The 12031-nt window shown below is 45.2% G+C and overlaps 1 protein-coding gene across 5 annotated transcripts in view; it reads left to right on the plus strand.

Moving 5' to 3' along the window:
* CYTH4 (cytohesin 4) overlaps positions 1–12031 on the plus strand; it is a 230443-nt gene that overhangs the window by 67721 nt on the left and 150691 nt on the right. The window lies entirely within an intron of this gene.

Genomic DNA, 12031 nt, shown 5'->3' on the forward strand with positions numbered 1-12031 from the left:
TTTTATGCCAACGTTGTGCACTTTGGATTCATAAACCACCAACTTTCACAAGTAGGAGGGTGAAAAATCCAGCGAACGCTACTGTTGTGGGAAATGTCTCTGGTGAAAAGAAGTTTTTCCTGGAAAAAACTGTACCAAACCTTTTGTGGGAGAGAAATGATCCCCACAAGTGAAGGTGTATGATCATGTATCCCTGTGGTGTGCCCAACTCTGCAGAGAGTGTGGTTGACGTGTAGCACTGTCCCTCGCAGGGTAGGGTGGTAGGAGCTTGGATAGGGTCGAGTGAGCCCCCAGCACCGAGAAGTACTATGGAGGTATGTGACCTCATGAGGAATGAAACTCAAGCCAAACTCCAGAGCCCTCCTCTTCTGTTTTTACACAGATGTGAAATGGGGAAGTGGTCGCACCCCACACAATCAGAGGCTGAGCTCCCAGTTTGGCTCATTAGTGTAGGCAGCATTTCTAATTTTACTATGTGAAGCTATGGAATGTGGTTTCACACGCACAGCTCTCTCCACCTCCCCCTAACTGTGGTTTTCCTGTAATGAGGAAGACTATGTGTAAGTAAGACAGAGCTCTGCAAAGCTGCATAATCTGTAAGGCTGGATCATGGGGTGCCTGAAATCCTAATAATTTGCTCTTGCGTAATAACGTGAAGTTTCAGAAAAAATATATGACATTACACGTATAATAGTTGGGTAGGGATAAATAGAGCCTGAAAAATTGAGTCTGGGGAATGTTTGATATAAAATAATACTATGTGATTTCATGTTACACAAAATGTTATAGTTTTTCCTTTATTTCTATTTTTCGGTTTTCCAGTGTGTAGTATAAAATGTAGAAAACCATGCAAAATAAAGGGAAATATAAGAGTTGGAGGTCTAAACTCTGAAACAGTTCCTCTGATCAGAGACAATCATCGCAGATACAGAAGTGCAGGATCCATGCCAGATTTTCAGGGTATTCAAATAAGATACATATCCGTTTATTGAATCTCAGTGGGAATCATATAGTTAGTCATAGTCCTCCTGCCTCGAAGTTGGAAGCACCTGCCACGGATAACAAAACTTAGGAACATAGTGCCAGAAAAGAGCATTTAATAACTTAGTAATAAGCCAATCAAAATCTAGAGAGAGCACAAGGAATTTGTGGTATAGTTACGGACCATAGATTTTTTGAAAAGTTCCCTGTTTTGGTTATATGTTGAGATTAAACTAAATATATAGTGAGAGGCGGAGTGCTAAATGTGAAGCTGAAAATGTAATGTAACAATTTTGTACATAGCTATAGTCTAGTGAAATTCGTGAGTATTAAGTAGAACCAACGGGAATCTAAACACAACTCAAACTCCCTGCGCTCAAGAGCACCCACAGATCCTTGCCCATAGCACGTCTTCAACCTTTGGAGCAAAATGATTAGTGACGAACTCAAGAAAGTCCTGAATTAATCCATCACCTCAGCATTCTTCCCGGAGGACTGGAAACATGCTGAAGTGATGCCCCTACTGAAGAGAACATCAGCCAACCCAGCAGAATTGAAGAACTGCCAACACATCTCCCTACTCCCCTTTCCTGAAAAAATCCTTGAGAAGACAATCAACCAGCAACTCTCCAAACCCCTAAAACAAAACAACCTCCTGGACCACTCTCAATCCGGATTCCGAGCCAACCTTATCACAGAGACAGCCCTGATCACAGCCACTGATTACATCAGAACCCTCCTTGACCATGGCAAAATGGCATCCCTCATCCTCCTGGATTTGTCAGCTCTTTTGACACCATCTCCCAACACTTCTTGATCCACAGGCTACACCACCTCTTAATCCAGGGAGACACCCGCAGATGGGTGGCGTCATACCTCACCAGAAGAACCCAGAAAATCAGTCTCCCCCTTTTTCCTCAGAACTTAAGATCATCTGCGGCTTCCCCCAAGTGTCATTCCTGAAACCCACCCTCTTCAACACGTACATGATCCCCGGAAAACATAGTCAGATCGCACTGACTCAACATCATCTCCTCCACCGACGATACCCAGCCACCCTTCCAACACCAGAGTCAACTTCCGCAGGTGTATGATGAATTTTGCTGACTGGATTAAGGACAACTGTCTAAAGCTCGACACAGACAAGAGGGAAGTCCTCATCTTTGGGAACCACCACTCACCATGGAACAACACATGGTGACCGGCAGAGCTCAGTCCACCGCCCACCTCAACAGACTATGCCCCCAACCTCAGAATCATCTTGGACAGAAAACTATTAGTGAACAAACAGATAAATACAGCCTCTCCCGCCTGCTTCCACACCCTACACATGCTCCGCAAGATCTTCAGGTGGCTCTCAGTCAACACCAGAAGGATCGTCACACAGCCCTAGTCACTAGCAGGCTAGACTACAGGAACATAATAAATGTAGGAATCACCACTCGCCTCATGAATAGTCTACAAACCATACAAAACTGAGCATCAAAACTCATCCTCAATTTCCCCAGGCACTCCAACATCACACAGCATTTAAAGATGCCACACTGGCTTCCAATCTAGAAGAGATTCCAGTTCAAAATGCTGACCACGCATACAAGGCCCTGCACAACGAAGGACCGGCACGCATCAACAGGCGTATGGCCTTCCACCAGCCGACCAGACACCTATAGTCTGCTTCCCTCTTGCTCATGGACACCCCCCGGATCTACTTAAGCAACAGCGAAGGACGCTTCTTCTCACATCTGGCGGCCAAAGCTTGAAACTACCTTCCCCTTCTCCTCTGGACCACCTCATCACTCCAGGAATTTGGGAAGGGGCTCAAGACATACCTTGTCGAATAACATAGCACAATCAAGCAAGTAGCAACTCCAGCGCCTTGAGACCCACACTGGTGATTTGCCATGCTATATAAATACTTGGTTGATTGATTAATTGATAAACAGAGGAATAAAGGATACATTGCAAATATGCATAAATACATAGAGAACACATTGAGACAGCCAAAGGTGAGGACCGGTCATGTTTTCACAATAATACGCTAAAAAAGTCAAGTTCCAATAGCTACACAAATTTGTTGTTGCAATATGGAAGAGACGTTGAACGAAAGCCGGGATTGCGAAAGCAAAGTGAAGGAAATTGCTGTCTGTGTAATAAAGGAAGAGGATTCCAAGTCAGAAATGACTCATTCTCGTTTGGGTTAACACTAAGAATATCCATGTATGTGTCAATAACTGTAAGATATTTAAAAACAGGAAAAGAGCTCTGAAATTCACTTGCATTAAAATGTTCATTTACACTAAAAGATGAAGTGGCTGATACATTGGGCATAGTATAAAAAGAGAATAATTGAGGTCCAAGAGTGGATCCCAGTGGGACTGGATGTAGCCTTGCGGTTAGAGCTGTCGACCTCGAAGCTGGAGAACCGGATTCGAGACCGGCAACAACGCTCAACATCCTGTGATTCTGGGCAAATCACTTAATCTGCCTGTGCCTAACAAAAATGAATGTGTCCATACTGATGTCTATACTGTCAGAACTGCCATTGTTCATGTTTGAGTGACGAATGTCATAACAAATAAAAAAAATTTTAAAAAAAATGAATGTGTCTACCTGTAACGAAACTGGTGCTATGTAAAGCGCTCTGATACCCGATGTCTCAGGTCTAGTTTGCGATACATAAAAAAAATCTTTACTTATATGGCAAACCATAAGGTAAAATCTCAGAAATCACATTGGGTCCAAGCTACAATTGGACAACACACACAGAAAAACCTGGAAAAAGCAGGGGGGCTCACTGTAACAAAAATCACACACAAATCAAGTAATAGCTAAAGAGTAGAACACTGTGAAGACCTTCTGGGCAACCGAAGATAGATGCTGCATGATGTGGAGTGACAAAGGTGAAAGCTAAACTGAGAAGAAGAAGAAAGATTGTTAGAAATATAAAAAGGTAAAATAGTGAATGTTAAATTAGCTAAAGAGACTCTGACATTGTATAACAGGAAATATTTGGTGGCAATTTTTTTAAGGTAAGAGACCCGTTTGTTTGAAGGAGAAGTGAACAATAATCCTTGTAGAGGTAAAATTAACAACAGGGTAAAAAAAGGAAATTAACAAGCATTGGCATAGCCAATAGGTCTTGCCTTTGGGACCTTATAAGTGTTTAGTTATCCAGCACAATATCTTTGGTGCAACAATATCAAGTGCTACATGGCTAAACACGTATAAGGTCCCAAAGGCAAGACCTATTGGCTATGCCAATGCTTGTTTTGAGTGAGTGGCTCGTGCAGGTATGCCACTGTGAGTTAGAGATGCTGCGAGTGCTTTTAGAGGAGCCCTTGTGACACTGCGCCTCTTCAAAATGAATCTTGGGTCTGGTGTAAAACTTCTAGCCCCTATTCTCGCACCCAATGCATCCTTAAATGCCCCATGTACAGCCGGGGTTGACACTCCGATTACCCCTGCCCTCCAGTAACACTCTATCCATCATGGGGGGTGGTGGTGGTGGTGGTGCTAATTTAGTTCAATAAGCCAACTTGCCCCATTAACCAGATGGAGAAGATATCATTTTAGTAACTAAAACATTTTAAATCACGCAAGAAACTTAGCAAAAAGGACGCACTGGTAGACTCTTGCTGTTTTTTCATGAATGTATAGATACACATACTTATATATTTATTGTCTTTTATATATGGTTTTGAGAGTGTTGTATACAAATGTCTTTCTTTTAGAATTGCTGTTCCTTATTTTTAACTAGCAGGCAAGATGTATTGCAAATGGTTTTAAGTAACTGTGCAATATAAATAAAATTATTTACTTACTTTACTTACTTACTGGTGGTGGACATGGTGGTGGTGGACGTGGTGGCGGTGGTGGTGGTGGATGTGATGGTGGTGGTGGACATGGTGGTGGTGGATGTGGTGGTGGTGGATGTGGTTGTGGTGGTGGACGTAGTGGTGAATGTGGTGGTGGTGGACATAGTGGTGGTGGATGTGGTGGTGGTGGACGTAGTGGTGGTGGACATAGTGGTGGTAGATGTAGTGGTGGTGGTGAACATGTTGGTGGTGGTGGATGTGGTGGTGGTAGACATGGTAGTGGTGGTCGATGTGGTGGTGGTGGATGTGGGAGTGCTGGTGGTGGTGGACGTGGGGGTGGTGGATGTGGTGGGGGACATGGTAGTGGTGGTGGATGTAGTGGTGGTGGTGGTGGCTGATGTGGTGGTGGACGTGGTGGTGGTCGACATAGTGGTGGTGGATGTGGTGGTGGTGGACGTGGTAGTGGACGCGGTGGTGGTGGTGGATGTGGTGGTGGTGGATGTGGTGGTGGTGGAGATGGTGGATGTGGTGGTGGACATGGTGGTGGTGGTGGACATGGTGGTGGTGGACATGGTGGTGGTGGATGTGGTGGCGGTGGACATGATGGTGGACATGGTGGTGGTGGATGTGGTGGTGGTGGATGTGGTGGTGGACTTAGTGGTGGTGAACGTGGTGGTGGTGGATGTGGTGGTGGACATTATGGTGGTGGACATGGTGGTGGTGGATGTGGTGGTGGTGGATGTGGTAGTGGATGTAGTAGTGGTGGACGTGGTGGATGTGGTGGACGCGGTGGTGGTGGATGTGGTTGTGGTGGACGTGGTGGTGGTGGCGGATGTGGTGGTGGACGTAGTGGTGGTGGTGGTGGGCATGGTGGTGGGCCTGGTGGTGGTGGACGTGGTGGACGTGGTGGTGGTGGTGGACATGGGGGTGGTAGACGTGGTGGTGGTGGGCATGGTGGTGGTGGATGTGGTGTGGTGGACGTGGTGGTGGTAGATGTGGTGGTGGTGGTGGACATGGTGGTGGATGTGGTGGGTATGGATGTGGTGGTGGTGGAGGTGGTGGTGATGGTGGTGGTGGATGACTGTTGGGTAGGAGGGTGCTGGCAGAATGTGGAAGAAGAGGAGGATCTCGAAGGGGGAACATGGGAGAGCAGAAAGAGGCCGAATATTAGAAACTAACAAGCGCTGAAGAAAAGAAAAGCGCACGGCTGCCACTGTTCACTATTCGGCTTAGCAAGTGCAGCTGTTGTGCTAGTTTAATAAATCTTAAAAAGCAGAGACGGAAGAGAGGCAGTGATGAGCGAAAGTGCTTCACGACGTAAACAAGCGGTCTTCACTGTCTTCACTCGTGCTTGTGGCAGCATCTACCTTGCGGGAGCGAGCAGCCATATGTTTGTAATTAATGTGCTGCGCCGCTGCTCGCTCCCACAAGGTGGATGCCGCCACAAGCACGAATGTGAGTACTTGAAATGTGAAGACCGATGGCTAAAGGCCCTCCTAGAGCAGCACATGCGCACTGCCTAGTCAAGACCTAAAAATGGTAGGTAGTTTTGTTTAACTCTGACAGCAAGGAGTTCAGTGACAGCTTCTCCTGCTCTTTCAGCAGTGCACACAAGAAAAATAAAATGATAACAACATATTTGTGATATCATTTTATTTTTCTTCGCTGTCACCGAGCCGAGTCTTGGGGGCAGGCCATCCTGATGGAGAGTAAGCAACAGGGTGGAGGAATGGTGGGCATTAAGTGCTCATGTGGATTTGGCTGACTGTCCCAGCCCAACCAAACCAGCATGCTTACCTAGCCTTTCGTCAACCCAAGCTGTGTTGTACAGCTGAGTGGAGAAGAGACACAGGCTTCCAGTCCCTGTCTGAGCACCAAACCAGGCAGCGCAGACCAATCCTAGTGCCACTGTCATGCTCGTAATAGCATTACCAGAATGAGAGATGCTTCTGGATGGGCCATGGGGTATCTGGGAGCCTGTGCATTGGCTGCTGGGTGGTGACAGGCGGTGGTCAGCGGCTAAGTAATATTGTTGTTTCCCTTTTTTTCTCCCCTGTGCTGCCCCTGCTCTCCCCCCTACCACACTCCCCCTCCCCAGTTTGCCTTCAAAGTAGCTGCCATTGAAGGCTTTACCAGCTGAAAGTGTAGGTTATGCTCAACTCAAGCATTGTTGAACTTCTAAATGTGATCTTTATTGTAGAAAATTCAAATGAATGCGGACCAAGACTGAGCCCTGCTTCATTTTATTTCCATGATTCATTTTAATTCCCTTATCGTCCTACCACATTTGCTACACCAAGAAGAGTATCAAAGACACATAATGACAATTATGCATCAAAAAGTAGCAGTACAGTTGATGCCAAGCATTCAACAACAAAACACTAAGGTTGAGCGTAACTGGCGTAATTCTCTCTTGTGTAACTACTTGTAATTACTGGAAAATTGCTCATTATTATGCGTAATTGTGTGAGAAGCGTAATCCAGCATTTAGCTTCTATTTTCATAGTGCGAAATGCACCCTTCCATCTAAAATGGGCCAGAGGATGCATTTCACACTCACAAAATAACACTAATTGCTACAGGACAGGAACAGTAGTAGCCAGCAATGACTCGCTCTATTAGTTTGTTGTATCTGTGCTCCTGCTGTAGGATTTGTGCCCCAAATTACTCTTAATCATGCATGCTAGTGTAATTCTAGTAATTTCACATCACAAGAGTTTTGCATAATTACTGAAATTACTCATATTACACCTGCATAATTACAATTCCTCCCGGCCTACAAAAGAATTAAACAAATGTCAATGTCTTTTGGCGCACACTTCCATTTGCACACTGCTCCACACAGATTCCTAGCAGGATATGGCTAGCCACTATCCAATCTAATCCTCAAACCACCACCACCACCTCATTCCTAGCTTTTAAGCCACTACCCACACTGATTCACCTCTAACAAAACTAAACAAAATCAAATACATTGTCAAGAAACCATGTTGACCCCAAAAATGCAAAGGGTGCCCAGATTACAAAAGTGCTGCATAACCATGAAAATAGTAGGTAGATTGGTGAAGAAGTAACATGGACAATGGCGGTGGAGTTGGGGGTAGGAGTAGAAGAAGCTACAAAGATACCCTGGGGTGCGGGTGGAAGGAGAAATGTTAGAAATCGGGTTTCTGGTTGGCAAAGGTATGCACCCTTTCCAAGCAGGAACCACAGTCCTACACAGGGTAAGCGAGATACACATCATAAACTAACCTGTGCTCACCCTTTGGTAGCTTGGCACAGAGCAGTCAGACTGAATTTAAGAGGCAATGTGTTAAGTATTTGTGCAACACTTCAAACAGTAAAACTGTTAAAACACAATACAAAAAGACACCACACTTGGTTAGAAAAATAGGACTCAATTTAATATTTAAAACAGGACCAAAATTACAAATTAGATCCTTAGATATGCAATTTTAAAGACTTAGGGGAAAGTAGCGCATAAAAGCGCAAGCCGCCAACTGTTACCTGGTTGCGCTGGGCAGGGGCAAAACAACAAGTTCAGGCCGACTGTGATGGAGCGCAGGTCAGCTACAGGGACCCACTTGGGCCTGATAGAGCGCGCGAGGTCACCCAGCCAATAATTTCGCCGTTTCCAGCTTCGGGCCCATATACTTTCAATTCACAATATTCATTGACAGGGTGACTTCACGGGCTGCTACCAATTTGTGTGAATGCCCTACTGTTATTACTCAGTGTACCCGACTTACCATCTACCGACACGGGTACCTATGACCACAACGGATCAGGGAGCTAGCGGTAAAAGGAAAAGCAGCAAAATACCAACCCAAAATTACATTCAATACTATTGTAAAATGACCACGGACAACTGGAAGTTTTAAAATCTTTATCTAAAGTTCGTTCTCGATAAGCATAAGATTTACAAGAATAAGGCAATCAATAATCAAGATAACGAAAAGTACATAACTATAGAGAAATAAAGTCAGGGTAATCATGGAAATGCTAATATGGGATGCAACAGGAAACGCTATGCACTTAGGGCAAAAGTTCTTTGGAAAATGTAAGTAAGGCCGTTCTAGACCATATCAGAAAATGACAAACTGCAATGCAAAATATGATTTCTAAAAGGTAGGGTAACATAGGAACAAGTTATGAAAATATGCAATTGACTTTATGTTTCAATAGTTGCGGCAAAAGCATGGAAAAATCAACATATGCACAGGTGTCTCTTTATTGAAGCAAAAGACAGAAAAATAGAAAGGTGCAAGTTTAAAGAACTTAGAGCAATATTTACCTAGACTGGTGTGGAAACCAAACCCTGGCCACGGGTTAGTTAAGGACAGGAAACCCTCAAGGAAGGATACCCCTCAATGGACAGCAGGTGCAGAATGGACACCCAGGACAGGACAGGATACCCTCAGATTAGGAATCAGGACAGGACCTCAGGACAGGACAGCAAACCCTCAGGACAGGACCGCTCAGGACAGGACCGCACCCGCAGTTTGGAAGCAACGCCTGCGCTCCACCCTCTCTGCAGCTATCGATCAAGACCCCGATTGGGTCAGCGAACTCCCAGCAAAGTGCTTCGCCAACACTTTAAGGTTCAGTAGAACCTTAGTCTATGGTCAATTTCGGACAGAGTGCTCCGCAGCGCTCTGTATCTTCAGTCACCTATTGAGTACGATGGGTCAGTGACAGGTCAGCTAAACCAGACAAGTCGGACAATTTCCCTAGGTGAACCCAGGGTAGATATACAGTTTGGGGACGGTGTACCACCCCCCAATGTAGCAAAGTGTCAGAATCCCTCAATTTGGATTGGTCCTAAGATAGGATTTGGGTAACACACCAATCAGAACACACTATTTGGAGGCCTTATTTACATCTCAGGGCACCGCCTAGCAAGATTGGGGTTCCCATGAGAAAATTGTGCAGAATACAGGCAAAGAATACATTTTTGCAACATAATAGAACAATATCGTGACGCTGCGGGGCGAAGGTGCTGCTTCCCAGGCTTGCTTCTGGTATCAACCTTCTTTGGCAGCCATTCAATGACAAGATGCTGTTTTCGAGTCTGCGCACAAGTACCCTCCAAGATGGCTTTCGGCTCAGTCAGACCCCCATTCCCCGCGGTACATGAAAGGTAAGCGAGAACAAATTAATACATAGAAATAACGTTATGAAAACACATCACAGGGTTTGTACTTTCAACTTATCACTAAGAAATATACTTATGCAGTCTAAATGTTAGCTACATACATACGAGCACAAGAGCAGTGGCACGAGCAGTACCATGTTACTGGCAAAGCTATGCATTACGCATGCGCAACTATTTCCCTCCAAACCTGCAAACACATCAGGACACGTGAGTGTGACTGACGCATGCGCAGACACTTACTTCCAAGCAGCGGCCATTTTTAAAGACTCGAATTAATTATTTTAGTAAAACACATAGGCAAGCTTCGGGGAACCTCGTTTCAACATAAAATAAACGTTAGTAAGACGTACAACTTATTACGTTATTACACATTAACGAGGTTCATGACAAAAGCACGTCGCGAATGCGAAGCTTTGCTTCATCAGGCCCGCTGAACACAGTACCTTAAATCCTGGTGCGCAGTCTGCGTGGTGTTGCTTTGTGAGGCTTTGCATCATCCAGCGTCGGTTCCGAGAAGTTCTGCAGTGAGGCTTTGCAGGGCTTGGTGGCGGTTTGCGCAGGTCCTGGGGAGCTGTGTGGAGAGGCTTTGCAGGGCTTAGCATTGCTTTGCACTCATCCCGGGGTCTGTGCAGTGAGGCTTTACAGGGCTTGGCATCGCTGTGCATCGGTTCTAATAGACTGGCAGCTGCACGGCAAGGCTGTGCGTGGCTTTGCACCGCCCAGTGGCGATTCCGGTGAGGTAGGCAGCTATGCATGAGGCTTTGTGGGGCTGCTTGTTGCTTTGCAGTGTTTCCAATGAGTACCAGAGAGGGCAAAGCACCTTAAGGACCCTTCCAAGGATCCATGACTGGGGAGAACCAGAAATGAATTTGAGAGTTTTCACTACCAGGACACGTAAATCTTAAAAGTATATGCCCTGATTTTTACCTACAGAGCACCCTTGCCTATGGGCTACCTTGGGCCTACCTTAGGGGTGACCTATGTGTGATAAAAGGAGAGGTTAAGGCATGGCAAGGGGTTTTAAATGGCAAGTCGACATGTTAGTGTAAACTGCACACACAAGCTCTCAGTAGCAGGCCTGAGACATTTTTAAAGGGCTACTTAAGTGGGTGGCACAATCAGTGCTACAGGCCCACTAGTAGCATTTAACGTACAGGCCCTGAGCACATGTAATGCACTTTACTAGGGACTTCTAAGTAAATTAAATAGGCCAATTGTGGTTAAGCCAATGTTACAGGGTTTTAGGGAGAGAGCGCATGCACTTTAACACTGGTTAGCAGTGATAAAGTGCCCAGAGTCCTAAAGGCAACAAAATGAAGTCAGAAAAAGGGGAGGAGGAAGGCAAAAGGTTTGTTGGTGACCCTGCAGAAAGGACTGTTTCCAACAGGAAATAATAAATACAAACACAGGGGTGGAATGGGTAGATGCAACATATAATAAAAATAAAAATAGTACCTCAATCACATCATGATCAGTGCAAGGACAGCAATCAAGCTGAAACAACCGGTACTTGGTCTGTGCTCCAGCTAACAGAAGAGGAAGTGAATCCGGCATACACTGGCTAATTAGAAGGCAGCAAATAAAATGAATGAAGCCCAACGAATGGTAAGCAATGTACATTCTGTAAGTCCCTTGTACACAAAATCCCTAACAAAACACAGCTTTTCGTTCAAACTGCCAAGACAGGTCCTTACTAAACAGGAACACAAGCAACCCCAGATCGGTTTTGGTAAAGTCCGGCTTTTTGAGAGAGGCCTAACTTGGGTTCTGTGGCACATTAAGTACAGATCTGATCTCTTGGATCCCCCCTGGCCATTTTGGCAGATCCACCTTCAAGTGTTCCCTTTCTTTTGTTTCCTCTTCTTCCCCCCCACGAGGAACTACATCCTCCTTAATGCTATGTAGTTCATCTGCAACATCACAGTTGCATCCATTCCTTTGCTTAGAAGTCAAAACTTCCAAACGTTATGGCCATTATAACTATTCACATTTTGCTACAGTGTTACTATTTACTGAGAACATGTATTACTGCATCTCAATCAGGGCAGGCTTTAGGGTGGTGCGAACTGTGCCACCGCAC

The sequence above is a fragment of the Lissotriton helveticus genome, chromosome 1_1 (assembly GCF_964261635.1).
Source record: "Lissotriton helveticus chromosome 1_1, aLisHel1.1, whole genome shotgun sequence".
Classification (NCBI taxonomy): Eukaryota; Metazoa; Chordata; class Amphibia; order Caudata; family Salamandridae; genus Lissotriton; species Lissotriton helveticus.